This window comes from Struthio camelus, chromosome 4, assembly GCF_040807025.1.
Source record: "Struthio camelus isolate bStrCam1 chromosome 4, bStrCam1.hap1, whole genome shotgun sequence".
Classification (NCBI taxonomy): Eukaryota; Metazoa; Chordata; class Aves; order Struthioniformes; family Struthionidae; genus Struthio; species Struthio camelus.
In genome coordinates this window covers 46,590,805-46,614,075 of record NC_090945.1, presented here as the reverse complement: position 1 = coordinate 46,614,075, position 23,271 = coordinate 46,590,805, and the positions used below count along the sequence as shown (strand labels likewise).

Genomic DNA, 23,271 nt, shown 5'->3' with positions numbered 1-23,271 from the left:
AATGTAAGATCGATAGGAGAGAATCTGGCACGTGGTCAAAGTTGTCTGAGATATAAACCTGAGAAGTAGCCAGTTCTGAGGAAAGTCTGGAGCTGAATTCTATTTATGTTATTGTGAATCTTGTCAATAGAGCCAAACCTCAAAAAAAGCTGAGTAGCCTTGGAGTTTGAGCAAATTAGGAAGGCAGCTTAAGAACACTTAAGAAATGTAAGCCCAGAAAGGATGCTCTCTTATGCGATGAAGTCCTGCTCCCAGCTAACATATAGCAAAATGTTCATCGGTAAGAAAGGAGAGAGGCGAAAGGAAGATGGAGTAGAGATTAAATGGAATGAAGACCTGGGTCAAAATGGATTGACTGCTTCTTTGAGCTTTCACTGCGGAGAGTAGTGTTGAGCCTGGCACGAAGAATAGAAGAACAGAATATCTGAATGGAAATAAGGACATGAAGGTAGAATTAAACATATACCAGAGGGGCAAAAAACTCAAAGAACTCAAATTCAGGAAACTGCAATTTATTAATTCATCAGAAAGGTGAGAAAGAAAATTATTTTTATGAAAGAGTGTAATTGCAGTAATACAAATGAATTGTGACTGTTAAGAGTTTTGTAACAGAAAAGGATTAGTATCAGGTTAGGATTAGGAGAAGCAAATATCCAACTAATTTTAAGATCAGCTTTGATGAGTTTATGAAAAGAAAAATACACATGATTTGAAATCACAGAAAATCCAGGCCAAGGTTTCAATATTCCTAATCCACTGCATGAACTATTAAAACTGTCTTCACTTCACATAGAAGTAGCAGACCAAAACTTGTTTAAATCAAAAATAGAAATCTAAACAAGTGAACTTAGGCCTATGGTTAAGCTATGTTTCCATATAAAAATTTAAGGCTTTTTTTTTTCATTTTTTAATTCAAATGAACTAATTGACTCTTTTGTATGGAGCATGAGTCTTTTTTATTTTCCAGTAACTCATAAAAAATTGCAAATGTTTTCATCTCCTTCTCCATAAGCATGTATGCTAATTCTCATTACATTTTTAGATGAAATAAAAATTGGCAGCAAAAGCACTGAATACAATGCACAGATACTATTGACTTTGAATAATTTTGTTGTTTTGTAGAAGCTACAAGTTATTTTTTCCTCACTGGGAACAGAAAAGATCCCACAGGAAAAAAACAGTATTTCAACATGATTTTCCTTCAGAAAAGGAACAAAAAGCTGAAATATCACAATTTTTTCATGGAATGAAATGTTCCAAAATAATTCAATTTGGAAATGTCTATGTTTAGTTTTACTTACTAAATCAAAGTGTTTTATGTTCTTGAACTGAACCCAAACGCTGTGATTCAAGTCAGTTCAACATTAATCTGCATTGGCCTATTGTGCCTCATGGGAATTTAAGTAGTGCCCTCTGGTTCCCATGCTTTCATATGGGCTAGGCTTCTTGGCAACCTTTCTCCCATTGCACCGCAGCATGTGACTCTAATGATGAGCCATATGGTTTGGTCAGAGGGGAGCTCATGGTACATAATGGGACATATACTTTTACTAAGAAGAACTGCATTTTTCCTTTGAAAAACATTTGACAGGGTTCCCAGCCAGCTTTTGTCAAAAGCAGTATTGCTAGCAAGGCTAGAAAGGGAGGAACTGCTTTGCAGGTATATTGCTGAAAATTTTGTGTGCATGAAAAATCATGGAATTATAAGAGTTAAAAAGCAGGACCACTTTTATGTCTGTCATAACTCCTTTTAGATGGGGAGGAAATTGGCCCCTACATATCTAGACAACATAGTAGAGAGGACTGCAATCTACAGAAGTCAAGGGGAAAAAATGTGATAATACAGCAGATGGGGAATGTGTTCCTATGGTGACTAGATATACTATATTTTCTACTAAGATATACAAATGAAAAGTAGCACAGACTGCAGTAATAGAAGACCAAACATTAATTCCTCCTAGGTTAACTATAGCTAGGCTGCAGTTAATTGTGATAGATCCTTCACGTCCATTGTTTGTTTAACGTGTAGAATATTATGATTACAGGCACTTTAAACTAGAGAAGGGAAAAGGTAAAAGCTGAAGCAGTTTGAGAAAGTATTTTACTTTCAGTGCATCAAAAAATCAGTAGTAGAAACTGGAACTGTGCTGGGCCATTTTTACTGCTGAAGCAAACGGGAATAGCCAGACTGGGAGAGAGAGGGTCTCTTCACCTGCTGTGGAGAGACCATCATATTGTGGAAAGAAACCTTGTCAAATGAATGGTGAGGTTGCAGAGGGGAGGTTTAAAAGGTTAGGAAATGCCAGCATTAAGGTTGTCTGTAACCTTAATTCTGTCCTTTGAGCTATAATTGTGTGATACTTTTTTCCTCCCCATTACCTAAAAATATCTTTGAAAAAAATGTTTTCATTGTGTCTGAAGTTTTCTGTAGCTCTTTGAATTTCTGTGCAAGCTTTAAAAATCTTTTCAAATGGTCTCTTAGAAGCATCTATTCTGACATTTTTAAAAAAATCTAAAAAACATTTGTATGAGAGCATATTATTTTCCATGAAAACGTTTCTTCTGACATTAAAAAAGTCCAAAAACTGTTTGAGTGTTAGCATATCATTTTCACAAAAGATCACCATAGATGTGTTCTCTCTCAGACGATTCGAGGTGGTGTCTGTTTCTCAGCCTTTTATTTCAGAAGAGAGAGGTTCCTTCTGTACTGGACAGGATGTCTGTTTCTAGCTTTGGCATCCACATATGACACTAGTTTCACAGAAACTGGTCAGCTAATGCTTAAGGCTCTCTGAAGAACTGAGCTGCCTTTTCATGCATATCATGTGACTAGTCTTGGCATTGTCTTAATGGCATTAGTAATGTTTTGATATATGATATGTGGCAATATACTTCCTATATAGTAGAAATAATAATGACGATATAATAAAGTGGGGAAAGATCTGTTTGGCAAGTGAAGCTAACTAAAATAATCTTACAAGCACTAAGAAGCCTCTGCAGGGTTATAGTGGAAACATGAATAAAATTAAAAGACACACTCAGTGATATTTTCCTGGATGAGTCACTAAGAATGTGTGTGAATAGTAAGGGACTGGGATTATTGGGGGATATCCAGCTATTCATTTTGCCGTAAGTCTGAGACAGCTTACTCAATACAAACGAAAGGCATGTTTGACTCGATGATGGCCCGTTACTAGCTTGATTTGCAAAAAGAACTATAAATTATGTTGAAGAATGCCAAATGTGTAATTTTGTAATTTTAATGATACATGAGGGAAATAGGGGGAATGCAAGTCATTTAATTGCAAAAACTTTTTGTATGGTTTTCAGTTAGTCAAATATAGATGTATTGTACTTTTTAAATTGCTTTGCTCAAAAATGCAAATAAATTCGTATGGCTGCCAAAGAAGGCTCCACTTATCAAGTCAGATTGAAAAAAAGTCACATTTCTTATTGTACAACCCATTATGCTTGCATTTCTCCAAACCTACCTCAGCTGCACTTGCTGGGTAGTAGTAAAGGAGCACGTCTGTAATTACAAAGGTGTTAATTTCAGCATTGCGTGTACTTTTTCTTTTTACTAGATTGGCATGAACATTTCACACTCTAGTGTGTGCAGTAATTGGAACAAACTGCAACACCTACTACTAAAAACTGAGCTCTTTGTAGCCATTGCTTGTCCCTTCCATTTAAAATTCCCTAGCCACACTTCTGCCTCCCAAGCTGCCTTTGAAGGCAGATTTATGTGTTTTAAGTACAATTCAAGCATATTGCAGGCACAGCAGGAGATTGTAAACAATCAGAAACTGAGTTGGGGGAGTCCTCAGCATCTCAGTGTGGTAGAATCTGAAAAACACCTGCAACTTAACTGTTTACACGTATATTATGGATGATTCAGCACTGCTAGTAAACATTATTAAAGGAAAACATAGTGTAATGTAGCCAGCCAGAATGAATGCTTTCTGTGTACATTAATCATTCTTGTGTTGAAGACAGGGTTTGATTGCCTTCCAGAAGAGGCATGCACTTCCTTATCATAATCTTTATTTTATACTACTCACTTCACAAGAGAATATCTCAAGGCAGTTTGGTGAAATTTTCTCATTTTCCTTGGCCCATGAGATTCAAAATGGTGTATATCAGGTAAACAAAGATAGGAACAATATTATATTTTCCTCAGCTCTTTCTGTACAGGAAGACTTTGTCTAGGACAGGTTGGCTCCTACTGGAAGAGGAATCAATGATGCAAATTCTGGATGTCCCTAGTGTTGTGTGTTGACTGCACTAAACACAATGGTCTTTGAACAGCAATAGCCACAGCAGCAAGCAGAGATATTTTGTCTTTCAAAAATCTGTCCCAAGAACTAATACTGTTTAAAGGCAAGTACCACTGTTAAGGGGCTGCTCCTTTTTCAGTAATTTGCCCTATCAGGGGCAACATATACCCTCTTGGTTTTCTCCTCATTCAGCGACTCTTGGTACAGCTTCTGCACCAGGGTATGCAATTGCACAGCTTTTTACTGAGAGAGAGGAGTTTGGATCTCTTGGGATGTGCAATGGAGTGGAAATCAAGTCTCCCACTTCCTGAGGAAGTGCTTTAATCACTAACTGTTATGCAAACAGTAGAGGGTTACTCCTTTTTCAATTTTATTTTATTTAGTGAAAGTGGCTGTGGAGCTCCGCTTTGTGCTAAATGTTTGCTACCAAATGTGCTGGGACTCCTCTGCCAACCAGGCCCCTCAAGGAGCTTCCAGAAGTCCTAAACTACTTTAGAGAGAGGTGCAATTCAGCTAAGGTTACTTAGCTGAATTGCTGCATACTGGTAGGCATGAATAACAGCAGTATGTAGGATATCCAATGATTAAGATTGTTCCCTTTGGACATGGGTATATCATTTCTGCATAAATTGCATGCTAGACCCAAATGCTTTATAGGACTCTTAAAGTCAGTGTTTGGCAAATGACCATGATGACCACTATTATTTATACCAACACATTATTAATGAAAAGCTGCTTCTCATTGGGGTAGCAGAAAGAGTCCTTCATTCTGGACTTTAGGCAGCTGATAAAGGCAGGGGTAAAGTTTCTAATAAGAAAGTTGCACCTGAAGGTAATGTTTTTATCTGAAGTCTCTGATTTTCTGTCCCTCAGTCTGATCAATACATCCTTAGGACTCAGTCCAAACTCGTTTTGGAGAATGTGGCTCTGATGTTGTATTTACTCTTCCAAGTGCATGAGCTGCTGCAATTTTACTATTTTCTCTGGGCTAAGGCATAGAATCATTGTAACATAAATGATGCTAGAGCTGGATAAGTCTGAAGAGATGAGGTAAATCTCATACAATCTGAAGAAATAGAAGCTGGTAAGCTCAGCCTGATTTATTTTTTGCTTTCAGAATCATACAGGAAATGGGGCAGACAGGTGATATCTTTACTGGAGACTTCTAAAAGGCAAACTGTGAAACAAGGTGTCCAAATTTTTAAACAGGAATTTGCAGATCTAAACTTGTTCTGGTTATCCTTTCAAATGCCTAGTTACTGCCTCCAAAATCCCCCTGGAAAAAGAAGATTAAGAAATATTGACTCTATCTTAAACCTTTGTACTGTTCAACAGGATTGGGGACAGATATCTGGAGCTGTGAATCTTGGGCAGGATACTATAAGTAGTTGAGAATTTATAGTTTCCATAAAAGAGAAAAATGCAATTTTTCGGTTTAGCTATATGTGAGAACTGAAGCATGCAGAAGAAAAGCGACAATCTGGACATCAATTTTTTTAAATTACAAAAAATAAATTTATTTTTTCATTTTTTTTTCTAATTAAAGAAAAAATATTTAAAGGAACAATTGTCTTGTCCTGCAAGTAGGGCTGAAAAACATTTTTGTATCTCAAGGATGCTAGCAAAATTTTAATTTTTGCAATTTTCATCAAACTCCTTCTATGCCATTTGTAATACTCTGTACACCAGCTGAAATTGTTTCAAATATTGATATTTTCTTTTTTACCAACTCCAATTACAAAAAGTCATTGCTGGCTTAACCACTGTTTGTATTCAGATGTTGAAGGCTTGTGTACCTCAATGACAACTGACAATAAGACCTCTCTCTCTCTCTCTCTCTCTCTCTCTCTCTCTCTCTCTCTCTCCCCCCTCTCTCCCCAGTGGTAGTGTTTTAGAAGCAACTTTATCAACAGTATTTGCATGCATCACTGAACGGCAAAGACTGTATGCCTTGCAAATGGAAGAAGTTGCTTTAGCGCTGTTCATAAATGGCATATATGACTGACCACGTGACAAATAAGGTAATATGCAATAATTTATGACATTTTACCACCGATATATTGTTCATGTTTTAACTTTATTTTAATTTTTCCTCATGATTAAAATTAGGTTATGTCAGATTCATGTATAAGGTAAAACGAACCAACAAGGAAAGGGTTTTGTTTTTTCCTAAAAACCCCCCTTAAACTTCATAGGCGTTAAGTCATGGAAACCTATAAAGCTATTTTGGTGAAAACATGTATACATCACATGTTGCTGAATTTGTCGAGAGCATTTGATATGATCTGTGCTCTCTAATGTGTGAATAGATGTCATATGGAGATTTGAAATGGTGTGCTAAAATGAACATTTTTAAAAACAAGTTAAGTACCAGAAGCACGTATCTGTAGCACTGTGTGAGAAGAAGTTAATGTTAAGTTCTCCATTTAGTAAGTTGATAATCTTTTTCCACCTTTATTTTTGTCATTGTGTGGAAGTTTGTTAGAAAACTACAGACAAATTCTAGTTTACAATATACATGAGCTAATTAAATGTAAATAAATAGACAAAATTAGGAGGCATATTTAGTTACATGGAATTGAAAAATAAGGTGAATGTGAATGCTGTTTGGTATTAAATTACCTTCATCATTTAAAAAGCACCTGGATGGGTTCAAGAAGTAAAGTAAGGCTGAGCAAAATATGAATTAATGAATAACACATTTCTGTGATAGAATGTTTTTGACTACTATATAGACCTATAAATAAAGCATACTATGTGCATAGTTGGCACCCACCAATTGACTAATGCTAATGTAAGTAGACACAGATTTTTAGAGTCTTTTTATATAAGATGTGGCTAGTTTCTGCTTTCCATGCTATGTTAATGAATGCCAGGGAGACTATCGGCTGTGTTTAACTTTTTGTTTACTTCGTCACACTCATGCTGAGAGAGCAGTAAGTGCCATTCCCATAGCATAGGGCTTACCACATGTACTTAAAGGGTCCATACTTACACAATTAATCACATTTTAAAAATGATTTGCTTTCCCACATTGAACACAATAGGCCTTTGTTATATTTAACAGCTTACACACAAAAGAAATGCACTAGCTGCTAAAATACTATAATCACATAACATTGGCTGCAATAAATTGCTAAGTTTTAATATGTCTGGACTGCAACAGACTCTTGATTATCTAAGACGGTGGAGGATAATTCCCCACTGAAAGACGAGAATAGGGAATTTAGCAGCTATTTTTGTGGGGAAGTAAATATATTGGAAAGCTCAGTTGAGAAGTTATAGAGAAGAGAGCTAATTGCTGGCAGTGGAGGAGATGGAATTGTCCCAAAAGTCTCTGTATCAGCAGCAAAGACACATTCCGCTTTAAAAACAATGACAGAACAATGACACAAAGCAAGAGGAGTGAATTAAGTAGTACGATAGGTCATGTATGGCAGTAATAAATAAGTGGTTATGGCAACTGAGTTTATTTTGATTTTGGGTAGCTGTTAATACAGGAGCTTAGGAGTGGTTCTGGGATACAGAATCTGAAGGGATTTCTGGGCTTATTAGCCTTTAATAGTGGATGGTGAAGGGAAGCATAGGTTGAATTCTTCTATGTTGAGGAGAAAAAGATTTATCTGTGCCTTGCTCCCTGAAAGGGTGGAATAGCAGATGGTTACAGCAGAGCTGGTTCAATGTGATGAAAGGACCATAAAGGAGAGAACTGGTAGCATGGTGAAAACAGTAGCTGGCACTTTTTATATAAAATGTGGCTTATTCTGCACCTGATTGCCTTTGCTTACAATAGCAATAAACACAAAAAAGAATCCCCAACAAATCATCAGCTCCCTTGATAGCCAAGGCTGGGGAAAAGTTGTACTGAAAAAAAATGGTTTAAGAGAGTGGTAGGCTAACAAGAAATTCTGAGTGAAATAGTACCATTAATCATAGCAAAGAACTACATGAACTTTTAGGAAAAAAATCCAGGTAAAGTATAGGTGACAACATGGAAACAATCCTGTTCACGTTTCAGACAAAACATGTTTCCACCTGTAAAGGTACCAGATCTTTTTACTTAAGGGATGGTACCTCTACAGGAATATACTACCTTCAGTATTGTTCTCGAGCTCTTAGATGAGACATAACTTTCTTCATCAGCAGCCATTCCAAGTACTTCTGGGACCTGCTTTCACGTTGCTTGTAAGATCTGATAGCAAGGAGTGCAGTGTACAATAGCATGGCTACAGGAGTATTGAGAATATCCTAACCCAAAGTGTTAAAATTCTAAGAGATTTTTTTAGATTAGGTGTCTGCATGTTCAAATTAGCTAGTGAACTCTCACCTTTAGGTTGGCTGCAGGTTCAGTTGCTTGATTATGGAAAAATGCATGAGACTAGTCACTGATAGTTAAGTATTTTTGTTCTTGTATCACCTTCTATTTCTGTCATAAGTTGTGGCAGTGATGCCCCATATTATAAATCCTAGATCTTCAAATGGAAAGGAATAATATAAGTTCCAAGCTAATACACAAACTGTATCCATGAGTGAAAGCTTAAACACTGTTAATTAAGTATGTCAAAAGCCAGTCAGATGACACTGAGGCTAGCCAGCTTACCATGTTTACCTAATGCCGAGGAAAAATACGTGTTAGGAATCACATACTGATAGGTAAGTTTGAGAGCAGTTAGTTTCAAATGAGTAGTTACTTACAAATAAGAAGTACTGCAGCCTTTCCCCAAAACGCCTCAGTATATTGTGGCAATTTCACATCTCTGGAGATCATTACGTAGTGTTAGCACTTCTTATTGTCTTAAGGGAGACCTTCACCATTAGATCAGAGTGAGGGAGAAAGTAAGCTTAGCTGCTGAGAAAAGAGGAAATAGTAAGGTAGAAGGCAGAGGTGACCAAATGAGCTAGCATAGAAATACACAATAAATGAAATTATGTTTTTTAAATTTACTTTGGACCACATTCAATAGACCTCTGGAATCTCCAGCCTCTAAAGTGGGATTCAGAACCCGGAGTGTGGCCCTGTTACAACAGGGAAGGAAGACAAAGAAACCTGTTTGATGATGGGCTGAGTCTTACCCCTTAAATGACTTTAGGTGTGTGGTTACGTCTGTGTAGGACTTGCACTGCCCAAGAGTGGAGGATAGATATTGGAATTGATCTTCCCAATCACAGGTGAGAGATCCAGTGAGCGCTTACTCATAGACCCACTATTGCTTCATCTCAAGACCTATTAGTTTTACATTGTTTTCTCTACAATGGTAGAGGAAGACATTCATGAATTCCAAGGGTGGAGAGTGCTCCTACCCATCTTGCTTTGAGTCTCATAGTGAGAAAACTCTCAGAGCGTGTTGGAAAAAGTATATTTGAATCTTCTCAGCCTCATCAGCTTGGGTCTTCCTTTTCAGACAGCTGATATTCAAGGTGGCTATCAACCTAATCACTCTCCTGCCATTGCAACTATTTACTGTGAGGAGCCATTCAGTCAGTTTGTGGTTGATGTCTACTCAACGCCCTCAGGAAGCTTAAATCTCTGGGTGCTTGTTCACCTTGTCAGACTGGCACAACTTGAGGCATGTTATATCAACTGTTTAAAGACTGGTTATGGTCAAACGGTGGCAGTGGGTGATCTGGCATTGGCAGGGTAAAGGAGCAGTTGTGGCAGCACTGCTGGGCATTGCTGGAACGTGAAGGGAATGGGAACACACCTCTGAATTCAAGAAACATGGAGGCAGACTGAATATAACTTCCTAAACCGTCTGGATAGAAAAATTGCTTTCTTTATTCTTTAAGTGGCAAGCAATCATTGGAATGTATTCAGAATTCTGCATAAGCAAATGTGGCCAGAATTTGGTTTTGGCTGTTTTTTCCACTCTAAGTGAGAAGTAATAGTGAACTGAATACTCTTCAAAAGGTTCCAGTGAATTTACTACAAGAGCACACTCCAAATAGTTATGAGAACTTAGGGATCCATTGCAGCATTGTTCACAGTAACCCTTTCCATTATTTTATGGAACATATGGACCTGGCTGTCAATTTTAATAGGGAGGACAACTTTTTTTAACAAAGAAATGTATCCTTAATAGCCGAACCTGTAGCTGTGAGCGTTGTGTAAAAGTCTCAGTCAGAGACATTTGTGGAAATGCGTTTGAATTAACTTAAAATCCTGGAAAGGACTGTATGTCAAGCAAAATTTTAGATTTATAAACTAACCATGTGTCCAAGGATTATAAGATTTTCTGACATCATGGGACCTTGGAGTACTATCACAAATGGATTTCGCCAGTGCCTATAAAGAGTTCTTTTTTTGTTTTCCTTCACTGATTGAAGAATGGGATTAGGAGGTAGAACTTACAGAATTCTATTCTCAGCTCTGCTACTCATTTATTTTGTAACAACCACGCTGGAAAGTCTCTGCTTTCTCTGAAAGTACTCTGTGCAGTCCCATAGTAGCACTCTGAAAAGCCTGTGTTCCAGATACAATTCAGCCGCCAAATAAGCAGAATCAGTCTCTGCAGCTGAGATGGTGACTGCTCATTCTCGATCCAGTATTCTCTGGTCACCAGGGGAAATATTGCTCTTGGAGCCACAAGAAGCTTCTGTAGCTGCAGGTCCCAAGTGGCTGATGAAGTTTATTTTCTTTTTTAATTTAGTGTGGGCTGGCAGCCAGGGAGGCTACTTTCACCTGGGTCAAGCCCTTAATGATGCAGGGAGTAATACTGGACTGATTAGAAGCCATCACCCAGAATTCACACTCAGTTTATTGGTGGCAGTGAAGTCCTCACAGAGTAGTAAACACAAGTCTGGTCTGCTGTTTAGGTTCCCCACCCGCTGCATCAAATAGGCCATCAAATTAGTTTGATTTTTTTCCCATCATTTTACAGTGATTACTTCCTGGAAGGCATTATCTTCAATAGGATCTACACCAGCTATTTTAGATGGGTTTTCATATTTGTTACTTACTGCTCTCTAATCTATTTGAATTTAACAGCAGGCGATCAGTATGATTTACTATCAGTCCAATAACGTAGGATCAGGATTTCAGTTTACTTTGTTTGTTGCATGTTTGCTTGCTTTATTACACTTTGGTAATGCTGCAATAAAGAAAGCATCCTGGTGCTTTTTCTATTTGTTTTATTAAACCTCTTTGCTGCAGGGTATTTGGCAGTTGTCATGTCGGTTCCCTTTTAATATACCAGCTGTACTTCATGCTTATTCATTTCCTTTATCCTTAAATGTTCCTCAATAAACTAAACAAACTACTTATTAGAAGTAACGTACAATGCAAAATTGGTGCGCTCCTTTTAGGGCATTAGAAGCTGCTATACCTTTACTTTCGTTCTGATGACAAAATTACAAGTTTTCTAAACACAGTAAATATGTTTTTCAAAAATTTAAGCTGTACATAGTATCTGCTATGTATGCAAAATTTTGCAGCTATAATTATCTATTTTGGAGCAGATAGACTAAATATTATGTGGCCCTTTACTGGACAGTTCTTTCGTTATTTTCGACATTTTTTACGTGTGATATTTATGTCAGCTATAACTGCTACATGGATAAAAAAGTATGAAGTCATCTTGGAGAAACATGGATAAACGTGTATAAAGTAATTTTTCCTTCATATTTATTTTCTAGCTAGTGGATCTCCTGTATGCATCAAATTTCACTTTGTGTCTTAATTTAGAGTTAAAATATCATTTACATGAAAATCCCATATATCCCATGTATCCTGCCAAAATGCCTCTGGTGTGAATGTCTGGCTTTTATACATACACGTTATACAATACCTTGTATGAGTGCTGTTACGATAGGAATAAAAGACACTCATGAAGTTAATGGAATAATTCACATTATAACCTTATTCCCTTAACATTTGTGCCTCATTTTACTAAAAGCATTTTACTAGTAGCCTGCCTTTGAGCTTTAGGCCACAGGTACACAGTTAAGGGCTACCCGAATGCATGCCTCTCCTGCTGAGGTACTCTCAGGCCTCACCTCTCAGCCCTGTATGGCACCTTTGATCTTCCGCAAATATACCGAAACTGGGCACTGTATAAAGACACTGTTTATTCAACAAGTCCTTGAAACACGGTTAACAGCATACCTTTTGGCAGGCCTAGCAAGCACAGCCTGCAGTAATAAGGGGAAGTGCCTGTCTCAAGTTATTATTTGGCATTACCTTGTAGCAAACAGTTACCTTGGTAGTTTCCAAACTTCCCCTAGGTCAGTCTATAATTATCTCAAAGTCACCTGAAGCACTGGACAAAGGAGACTTCAAGCCCTGTTTCTGGCTCTCAATCCTATTTAGCAAGCGTTTGCAACACCAGAGCTCCTCAGCCAAAGCAGGAGTAGGTCTGTGAAGTTGCCGGCTTTGGACATGGTCCAGGAGAAAAAGGTCTGATAAGATCTTTTTCTCGTACATATGCCTGTGCTAAATACCGTAAGAAATCCCTGCATCATTATCAGCTCAGCTGGTTCCTAGGAGAAAAGATGCATCTGCCAGAGTCTCCTGCAGCATGGCAGTCCGTTCTGTTATTTTCTCCTCAGAAAAATCTGGTGGAAAATACAAGTGAGTGAAACATGGTTGAGCATCTTTCTCTCCTTCTTCAGGATGGCATTCTCAAAGATGTCAGAAGCCAAAGCAGAGCAGTTTAGGTAAATACTAGGAAGGCAATAGACACCTCATTTGGGTAGCACCAAGTGTCAGGGCAGTTACTGTGGAAACTAGCTGCCAAATGTTTCAGTCACTGAGGAGTGGGTAAGGATTGATGCTCAGGGTGAGACCACTACTGTGCTATTTCTTCCCTCTTCATTCAGGCAGGTCCTTGGGATCTCCATGTCAGGACCTTGCCACTGAAAAGCCTGTCTTATAAAAGCAGAATGCAAGGGAAATATTCTGGTCTTTTTTGGATGGATGTTGCATGGACTGAGACATAATATTGCTACGCCAACATGAGCATTCTGCAAGGTGAGGGTGCAGTGTTTTGTTGCTGTTTTGAGACTGTTCCTATAGCACAAGAGTGTTATCCACACCTGAGATCACTCTGACTTATATTTCTCATGTGGGCATGCTAGCTGGGTAGGAAAAGCCTGGATCAGACATGGAACTGCTCTCTCTGGAGCTGTACAGTGTTATGTTCCTTTGAAAAATGCAACTGTGATCCAGGGAAGACAGGAGTAAGGAGAAAGTTGGAGAAGTGGGATATAGGCAGACTGGAGCAGGAAGACTGCGGTGAAGTCCAAATGCTTTGTATACAATTAGAAACCACTGCTGTGGTTTTTCACAACTCTTCTTTGTATATATCTCAGTATGACAATAGCTTTTTTCACAACTCTACACATTTTTATTCATGTTTATATTCATCATAAGATCCACTGACTGTTCATGTTTTTTCCTGCAGAACTGCTTACCCTCTTTTTTCCTTTCCTGTAGTTGTATGATTGATTTATTCTTGCTCCAGTGTAATACTTTATAGTGCTACTTTGTGAATTAAATCCTGTTTACATCAGAACATTTCTCCAGTTTGTCAAGATCACCTTGAATTCTAATCTGAACTTTTCAAGTTGTTTTCAGGCCCGTATGAATTTATATCATCTCCAGCAACTCTAATCCTAGACCCAGGAGCTATTCTCACAGGAGCCTGTGGGATAGGTCCTCCCAGCTGTACAATGACTCTACAGTTACTCTTAAAGTATAGTTCCATTGTTCATAGAACAAGTTCACCCACTTGGCAACAGTTCCATGTTCCACTGCCTTGCTTCTGAAAATGCCATTTGAGACTGTGTCAGAAACTTTACTGTAGTCAAAGCATACCATATCTGCTACTTCTTCCTATTCACAAAGCCATTAGCAGGAGGAATCTGAAGAAAATTGCTTGACATTATTTATTCTTGACAAATACGCCTGAGCTGCTTCTTAGCACCTTGTGATTTTCTTTTTGCCTGCAGGTGTTATTTATTCTGATATTTTCAAGAAATGGAAGTCAGGCTGATTGGTCTATAAGTCCATAAAACCTCCTTTTTGAAAAATAGTTTCTGTGTTTATCACTGACCAGTATTCATAAAATTTGCCCTTTTCCTTCCATAAGTTCTCAAATATAGTAACAAAGATTATCAGAATTACTGAATTATAAATATTCTAATTTATTGCAGCTTGATATCTGAAGAAATCCTCACACAGAGCACTGTCTTTTATGAACCAGTTATTTTGCAAATTGTTGAAGAAGCTCTTTCTACTTGTGCTTTCTGGGAATCCGCAAAATTGGCACCTGCATTTGAAGATGTGAAAGTGAAAAACTGAAGTAAACATTTCTTCCCACTGCTCTTATCGTATATTCAATTATGTTGCTGTTTTGCAACCTTTGTTCTTCTTTCTTTTGTTCTTTTCAGTAGATAGGTCTGTTGCCATTGCCTTTCATATCTCTATACAATACTTGAAAAATATAATTATGTGTCATATGCTTGCCTGTGCTTTTATAAGATGCCTGCTACTTGTAGTGTCCTTCATCTCCTATACACCTGTGCGGAGGCTGAGGTCCAGTTGATTTTGGCTGATTCAGCAGAATCAGCAATTAAAATAATTTCCCAAAGTGGCTAAAGAATGAGTACAGCAAACTAAGTTCCCTGGCCTTGCCTCTAGTCCTGAGAACTGTGCTGTTTTGAGTGGGAGAACCTGGCCCCCAAAGTGCAGCATGCGAGCCCAGCTGGGGTGTCTACAGTAGCGATATACTGCAGTGGGGGGTACTTTTAGTGCGAATCTGCCCAGTGTCTGCAGACAAAGCCTTTCAATACTTGCTCAGATACCCCAGCAGAGCATTCAAAGCAGTTTCTCTCCTGGAGGAACCAAGGTTGACATCATGCAGCAGGGCACCGCCTGAAGCTTCTCGGGTGCCATGCAGGTACAAGCAAAGTCCTCCAGTGGCTGGTCCTGGGCACATGTGCACCTAGCACCAGCCACAGAGGTGAGCTTCACTTCCCATAAAGAGTTGAGGCAGCCATACAGTCCTGCAACCAAAACAGATGGGTGTTACCTTCTCTCTTGCTGGCACACCAGTCAGCCATGCAGATGCTGCCAGTGTATATCTGCTTCCTGCCCCTTTCACCTTCCTCAGCCCTACTCAAGTACCACCCAATACTCCTTTCAGAGAACACTCATGTAAGATGGTTGAAGCTGTTATAAAGTCTCCAGCCGCCTTTGAGGAGTTATTTACGCTTTCTTTTTAAGTTTCTTTTTTTAAAAATGATTACTTTAGCTTTGTGGAAGGCCAAAATCAAAGAAATCAGTTTTTACATGTGACCTGAAACTAACAACTCCTCAAGTTGCTCTTCCTTCCTGGAAAAAGGAATTTCATTCTCTCAGGCAGTCTGCCAGGAAAGACCAAGCTCCAGTCTATGAAAACATTATGAAGGATAGTTTCTCAATTGCTGAGAAACTGAGAGGGAAAGCATCTAGAGGGAGGCTGCAGCTTTAAGAGATAAGGTGGCCTCCTTAGCATCTTGGATCCATTTCCTCAAGGATCTTAAATGTAAAGAAGACACTGAATGTTTAGTTGTGAGCCAATGAAGAAAACTGAAAATGAGGATGGTATGTGTGCTATGATCTGTTTTGGTGAGTGAGGGACAGAAAAAAGAGGGAAGCAAAGGGGTAGACTGCCCGTTGGACCAGTCACTATTCATTCTGTGGCCTTTGGAATTTTTTTTTTCAGTGCAAACTGTAATGTATGTCTTATAAGAGGTTACAATAAAGAAGCAGCAGAACAATAATGTATATCCCTGTGTACTCATGTTATAACAGTCAGGAATATTTTTTGTTTAAAGTATTTGCTCTTCAGTTACTTCTAACCAGAAACATGAAACGATGATCAATGAGTTACCTTGCCAGGCATTTAATAAACATTCTCAACCTAACCTTAAATGAATAAATGACTATTAAAATGACTGGAGCAAATGTCATCAATCAATCTCATATACTCAATATGTAAGCTGTTTCAATGGAGTAAAACATATGGTTGTAGTTTAAAAGGAAAATCCTTTGGAAAACTTAGTACAACATTGCTTAAATAGAAGCTAATCTTTGACATAATCCAATATGAAGAGAGTGAGAGAGATTTGTTTCCTTCCGATCTGATTACAGGGTCTAGCTTTGAAAGAGTCTTTTCCAAACGTCTTATAAGTCACAGTAAAATACCTCCGTGCACAAGAATTAAATAGCATGTTGCAGTTGCCATGGATAATAGCAATGGTATAACAGAAAAATTAGCTCCTAGGAAACAAAAGGCCATATTAGCCTCTCTCTGCAGGGTTAGGAGTCTAAGGAAATTGGTTATCACTAAAGACTTAGATCATCACTTAATCTAAGGAGTGGAGTAAAATTCTGTGAAGAGAACTACGTGTGACCTGGGTGCAGCATCAAAGGGAAGGCAGGTATAGAGATTCTGCGTGTCCTCTCTGCCAGAATAGGAATAGGAGGGGATGGCATTGTGCAAGATGCTTTGTCCTTGCTCCCAAGGTGTCTGTTGCTACACAAGGTTGGGTGAAGTATAGCATACTGGGTGTGACACTTAGTGGTGAAGGCAAGAAAACCCAGTGGAAGAATGCAATTGCAAGACCTACTTGGGCTTTTGAGGCAGAACTGTGATTGCTTTTTTCCAGGCAGATCATTACATGATGCTTGTGCACAAAAGTTGTTCACGATAGTTAAGTAAAAGCATCGGTGTGAACTTTTTCTCAGTGGTTGGGCAATAGAAAATATTTTCCATGAGCATTTGAACTCATTTCTCCTCTCAAACTTCATACTCGATGGACTTAAATGTGGGAAATAGTTTTGAATGTAGGTATTTTCTCTTGTCTTTGTTTAGAAGTGAAAGGAGAGCAAAATTAGAACTGAAATATCTAAAAATGGATATGAAAATGGCAGTTGTGTGATGTATAATGTAATCTAAAAATGACTAAAATTTTTGTACACTCAGCTGAGAGTTATGCATCACAGTTGATAGAGAAATTTCCTTTACTATCAGAGGGAATGGTTTTTATGATACAGTTTCAAAATCTGACTTATATTTTCTTTTCAGGCTGCTATTCTTATTTTTATCATAACATTTCTTATGTATTTTCCCATCTATATATATCCTATAATGATAGTCTAAGTAGCAGACAGAATTAAGTAGTTTAAATAAAAACTTCAGCTGTAGGAACAGAGTATAAAAACGAATATATAATTCACACATTATTCTGGAAAGGTTAAAACAAAAGCATTTTCACTAAAAATCCCAATGGAGCGCTTCTACTCCAAGTTTAATCTTGCTGTTGACAATGCATAGTGATTAAATAGCAAGCAGAAAGTTATCACGAGTTTTAGTTCTGCAAGATTTATTGCTGTAGTGAAACAAACACTGAAAGCTGATTTGACTAAAAGCAAAAGTCACTTCATCATACAAGATCAGTGAAATCCTGAACAACAAATAGGGTTGTTTTTAAATATTTAAGATTTAGACCTTAAATGTTATTATGGGCCAAGTTAGTTAATTCCACTGTAAAAGTGATTTAGTTCCTAAGTCACTTGAAAATAAAGTAGGTAAATCTTTAGATCTCTTAGGTTTCATCTGTCAAAATCAATCAACATTATTTTAAAGTAATATTTTTAATTTTTCATCTGATAGTAGGTATCTGGAAAAGTATTCTCTTCTCCCTTCCTCCAAATAGGAAGAAAAAAGCAATACTTTTTTCAAAATAAATCAGATGTTCATCATTAGCACAAGCAGAAAATGAATCCTCTTAAATGTAGTTATTTTAAAATATGTAAATTTCAGAAACGTGTAAAAGAAAAAATAATGTATGGAATGGAAAGTGTCCTGATATTTCTAAAATTATATAGCAGTAAAAAGTAAATCATTCATATGTTAAATTAGTTTTAGCATTATCACATTATGCCAGTGCCCAAAATTCTCATGTGCTTGGGAGTCTCAGAATCTGACTTCTTCCAAAAAATATAGCCTATAGCTTTCCTATAAACAAGAATAGCAGTCAAGATACGCAAGGTAGCCTGCTTTAGCGGCTTTGTCCTATGAATACTTGCGAATGTCCTAAATGCTTGAACTTTGTTGGTGAACTCTGGAAAGCTCTGGAAATCATGATTAATGTCTAATCGGAGTTGTAAAGGGAAAAACAAAACCTGCAGGCTACGTTCAGAACCTTTTGGCATTCCACAGGTTGAAAATGCCATCGTAATTGTTGCTTTCCTAAGTGAAGAACCTTCTCAGGAGTGTTTGGGAACAAGGCTGTCTGCCACAGCTAATAACTCATTCAGTATCTACCCCTCCAGAATCATAATGCTTCGGCCCCAACTGCGCGCCTGCTATGTATGACAACGCGGCTGATGAATGGTAAGAGCAAGCAGAAATGGTAATGAGTCTTGGGATTCAGGGGGACACTACCCACCTTATGTGTTGCAAGAATTTATGAAGATAACATGACATACTAATATATTTTTACAGCCCAAACAAGATATTTTATGCCAGCTGTGGGATCCACACATAGTTTATCAATATAACTTCCAAGACCTTTCCCCTTTTTCCTCTGTGCTTGTACCTAGTATTATTATCAAAGTAGGCAAAGGCAAGTAGCTAAATAGAAAACTTGTGAACATGAAGAGAAATGCCTTTTGCCTCTTTTTTGATTTTTTTAGATCAATTTTGAATAGTAATAAAGGATGCACAACACCTTCCATGCATTAAAGGTCACGCTTGCAATTGTACACTTCTCTTTAATTTCTCTCCTCATTCCACCAGAATGCTTTACTGCTGGAAGTAAAGCATTCTGAATAGCAATGGAATTGCATATTTGCAAAACCGTAATGCTGACATGAAGCTCTAGTCAGTCTCTTGTAATTGCAGCTGCTATAAAATACCAGCCAACTATTTGAGGGCTATATGCAATTCAAAAAATTTAATGTACTTGACACTGACCAATGCATTTCTTTTCAAGTAATCGACTTCTAGCTTTAATGGTAAACTAAAGTAATCATTTTATTCCATTTTAAAAATGCAAAAAGCCTTTCTGACCACCAGGCAATGAAGTGTATGATAAGTAGCTGGACACTTCTATTGACTGTTTCATCCAGTTCACTAAAAGTAGCTGTCTATCTATGTGAGAGAAGGGAATTCCAAATTTTACAATAATCATCCAGACAACAGTGACACAAAAATTCACATCACACTTAAAATATTGGCTTGTTCCAAAACCACATGCATGCCAACTTTAAAGCCTTCCTGGTGGTTTCTCTCCTACCCCGATCGGATCACACCTCTAGAACAGGCCCAAGGATGTGGGTTACACTGTTTGGTTTAGCAATTCTTTCTGGTACATTTTGCAGGCTTGAACTGCAGGGAGAACTCTGTGTATATAGCTATAATGCAATTAAATAAAATGTAAGGTGCAAGGCATAAACAAAACTCTCAAATGAAATTAGTATACTAAATTTATAAAACTGTTTCCTTCTCTCTCCCTTTCCTTCCCTTTCCCTCTCTTTTCTTCTCTTCTCTTTTTCTTGTCTTGTCTTATCTTTTCTCTCTTTTTTCTTTTCTGGGAGAAGAAGAGAATTAATGAAAAGAAAAAAATGGAAGAAATTGCTCTATTGCTTTTCAGGTAGATGACGGTAAACATACTGGCTAGCTCTGTTTGAGTTAGATAGAAAGGACCCAACGTTTTAAACCAAGGAAATGAGTAATTCAACATGATGAGGAAAATGGATACTTTGATACATACCTAATATTGTTTTATGGTGCTTTATAACGCATAATCAAATTCCACAACAGTAGATGTGGATTAAGTCAATGGTGAAAACAGATTGTTAATGAAAATATAATAGGTTTATGCTCATTTCCCAGGAGATTACTCCTTCATTGTACAACAGCTTATAAATTTACAGTGATCTAAAGTGAAATTACATTTCTTGGAATTTTCAAAGCCAACAGTGGTATTTAGCCCCAGATCTAAAGGAAACCATTAGTCTTGGGCTGTCGTGTGCATCAAGGTTTAGAGCACAGTACGTTGTTACACCACTGAACCACAGCCAAATATCCTGAAAGGAAAGCAGAAGAGCCCTGCATCTGGACTGCAACTTTGCCAGCTACACTGTCATGCCTGCGGCCTAGGTAGATATGGTAAAATTCACACACTGAATACCTTTGCGAGTACCACAGAGGTGAGAATGTGATGGCAGAATTATGCTGAGGCCTCTACAAATTTCTTCTGGGAAGAATTTCAATAGTAGCTGACCATGACCATGACCCCAGTCCCACATCAAGCTTCACTGATACTCAGGAGTGAGGCTACACATTTCTTTGTGTAGGATTGGAGTCCAAATACAAATTGAAATTTGCTCTGTCTTCCTATGTATCCCATATGTTTGAACCATGTTGTCAGCGTCTGTTTAGATGAATCTAGTGCGTCAGGAGTTTTCCAATGAAACCATGTTTGACTAGGAAGATGGCAGTTTATCAAAACTTGAAAAACTTGAAATCTGGCCCTGTGCCAGATTTGATGTGATGGAAGAGGTTTCAGATCTTTGATAGCTTTCAGCGAGAAAAAGAACCTGCAGTCCTGAATATCTAGCTCAAGTCACCACCCCATCTAATATGTATTTATATATAAAGACATATGTACTGTAAACTGGGCTATCATAAATCTTTTATTCCGTAGACATGTTCTGCTTTTCCACCTGGAAATTTTATTTGGTTGAAGGGGAGTTTGGCTATTTGTTTGTGCTTTCTGGACATCTGGTACCCTGCAAAAAAGAATAGCTCAGCTGGGCTGTTGAACATCTGGAAACTGTGAGCAAATGACCACTATGTGAGAGCAGATCAACTGCAAGGCACGTGAACCCCTGTTCTGACTGGGGTTTCCCCATAGAAATTTGGGATCTCCAGTTCCCCAGGGCAATGCCTAGTAGGCATAGCCAAATGAACCAGCTTTGTTATTTCTATATGTCACTCTGTTAAGCTACAGAACTCTTCCCAGAGTATAGCAACACAGGCTGGATTGATAAAGAGACGATATATCCTGTGCTCTCCTGGATGTGGGATGCACATCTGACACGAGCTTCAGTGTCCCACATCAGTGTGAATGCTTCCATGCTACAGGGTCTGAGGCGCACTTTTCCGGCTTTCTTACGGGAGCTGTCTGCTATGAACACTGCCATGAGGCAAGTCTGTATATCACTCTAGCTGTACTATAGTTCTCCCATATTCATACCTTATCAAACCTGTTAAATTCATGTTGGTCTGCTTTTGGCAATGAATACCTCCAAACTTCATAAATTTCCCTGATGTAAGAAATGTTTCAAGTGGGGAAATGTTCTCAGCTCATTCTAATTAATTCTTTGGAGCAAGAACTGTCTTTATCCATGATATTCAGCACTGCCAACAACAGCAGCACTCTATAAATTGCTAATAATAATACACATGATAAGAAAAAATTTGTCACCTTCCTATAATAAGCCACTCAATAATTTAATATAAATACTTCTAAAAGCTTCTTGTACCTCACAGATCTTGAAGTGGCTTCTTCTGTATGATACCTATTTGAGTGAATGAAGATCATTCATTACTGTTGATCTGTGTTTGGGTTTTTAGCGGTATAAGCTTATGGGGAAAAAAAGAGTCTGCTGGCAAATGTGGAAGAGGCTCATGGATTTGGGGTAGTCTACTTCTGTCTACCAATCCCTGCTAACCCTCAGAAATACCCAGACAAGTCTGTGCAGGTGCATTACAAAAATACTCGTGATACACCAGCCATAATTTCAGATCAGTCTACTGAGAAGGAGTGAGTTATTTTTGAACTTTCAAATTGTATTATGCAGTTACTAAAGAAGGAAAAATATATTATTTTGTACAGCTTTATCAGGTGTTCAATTACTGGCTTTACTATCAAAAGTAAGCATAGGTTCTGATTCCATGCATTAAAGGACAAAAGAAAATCAACATTAAAATAGAGGCGCACACTTGTTCTAACAGAAAAATGTTATATGTATACAAATCTTGAATTACTGCAGCTGACTATAAGAAATCTACTGAATTTTTTAACAATGACATGGAGGAAAATTTTCTAGATGAGTAAATTGAAAGCTTTATTTAGTTTCTTGGAACTAAAATTTTATAATTTATTATTATTGGCAGGAAAAGATACTTGCACATTTTTATAGCTGATATCAGCATCAGTTCTGGGCTCATAATAACAAGATCCAGAATGCAAACAAGAACATATAGTTCTGAGAAGAAGTAAGCTGTATATTCACACAGAAATGCTTATGAAGATGTCGATTTTCATTTAAAGAAAGAGCAAGTTGTGCATGTGTGTGCATGCACACACGCACATGGGGGTGAAGGTGCTTCATATTGGATGTAGCAAAAAAACACAATTAAGAGGATGGTACAGAATAATAAGACTCTTTTGAAATGAGCTGAATAATTATGTGAGGAACCGCCAAACAGCTTACTGTGATGAACAAGGCTTAGCAATGAGGATTGGAATGGAGTACCACCAAGAATGTCTAGGCTGATTGACATTATTTGTTAAATAATAGACAGTGGTGAAAAACACTGTGTCGTAATGGACAATGCAGAAGAACGACAAGGGGTGTGTGTGATACAGATTCACAGTCATGATAAGTAGTGATGAACTACAGTGAATCTCAGAGTATCTCTTAGAGACCTACTCAGGAGACCCCCAGAAGCACATAGATACAACACCGGATATTCCCAAGAGTTTTATAATGGAAGAAGTGAGTTAGTCACATGATTATTAAAAATGGCAGGACTTTGACTTCAGTCAAATCCAGCTGGGTTTTGCCTTTAACCTTAAACTGAAAGAGAGTTATGGAAGCCTGTATTATTGCTTTTAGAGCTCCAGCGACACTGAAAATTTTCTCATGTTTCTTCCACAGTGACTAGTTAAAATAGTTTTTTGAAAGTTTCAGATACCAATGTTCCTCTGTAAGAGT

General features: G+C 37.8%; 1 long non-coding RNA gene across 1 annotated transcript; it reads left to right on the top strand.

Moving 5' to 3' along the window:
- The first annotated feature begins 6,158 nt into the window (after window positions 1–6,158).
- On the top strand, window positions 6,159–16,211 carry LOC138067197 (uncharacterized). Its single transcript, XR_011141023.1, has 2 exons — window positions 6,159–6,298; window positions 14,427–16,211. It is a non-coding gene; the product is annotated as an uncharacterized lncRNA (long non-coding RNA).
- Window positions 16,212–23,271: the final 7,060 nt, after the last annotated feature.